Below are 921 nucleotides of genomic sequence, written 5' to 3'. Positions count from 1 at the left end.
TCTATATCTATATCTATATCTATATCTATCTATATATCTATCTATATCAGTGGTTCTCAACCTCCCTAAGGCCGCGACCCTTGAATACAGCTCCTCATGCTGTGGGGACCCCCAACCATAACATTATTCTCGTTGCTACGTCATCACTGTCATGTTGCTGCTGTGACGAATCGTCATGGAAATATCTGATCTGCAGGATGGATTTTCATTGTCACACATTGAACATCATGAAAGCCTAGCGATCAATCACAAAAACAATATGTGATTATAGATGTGTTTTCCGACGGTCTCAGGCGACCCCTGTGAAAGGGTCGTTCGACCCCCAAAGGGGCGGCGACCCACAGGTTGAGAACCGCTGGGTTAGGGAGCCGTTGCTGGTCTAAGGTCGAAGGTGACCATTGCCACAAAGACCGATAAAAATATCCATTATTGGCCCATACGAGGCGAAGTGCACTGACTCCTGGTTAAACATTATATGACTAGAGGCCCGGTGCACGAATTCGTGCACTGGTGGGGTCCGGCTTGCCCGTCCGATCAGGGTGGAGGCGTCCGATCAGGGGCGGGGCCGGCTGTGGGGACGACCCGGGGCGGTTGGCGGCCAGCCCAGCCCCCTGTTCGAACACCCGGTCGAACTGCTGGTCGAGGGGACAATGTGCATATTAGCTTTTTATTATATAAGATTATCTATTAAGAATGATTTAAAAAAAGCCCTGGCCGGTGTGGCTCAGTGGATAGAGCGTCGGCCTGCGGACTGAAGAGTCCCGGGTTCGATTTCTGTCCTGCCACTGCACCTGGGCTTGCCCCCCATGAGCCCAGCTTCTGGCTGAGCGGCACTTCCCTTGTGGGAGCACACTGACCACCAGGGGGCAGCTCCTGCGTTGAGCAGGATCGGGCCGGAACCGGCTCTCCGACATCCCCCGA

General features: G+C 53.3%; 1 protein-coding gene across 1 annotated transcript in view; it reads right to left on the bottom strand.

Annotated features, from left to right (window-relative positions):
• DHRSX (dehydrogenase/reductase (SDR family) X-linked) overlaps nucleotides 1–921 on the bottom strand; it is a 29,158-nt gene that overhangs the window by 24,271 nt on the left and 3,966 nt on the right. The gene's annotated exons all lie outside the window — the stretch shown is intronic.

Source organism: Myotis brandtii, unplaced genomic scaffold (genome assembly GCF_000412655.1).
Source record: "Myotis brandtii unplaced genomic scaffold, ASM41265v1 scaffold2212, whole genome shotgun sequence".
NCBI classification, from domain to species: Eukaryota; Metazoa; Chordata; class Mammalia; order Chiroptera; family Vespertilionidae; genus Myotis; species Myotis brandtii.
The sequence above is the reverse complement of the archived record's forward strand: the minus strand, read 5'-3'. Positions and strand labels throughout refer to the sequence as shown.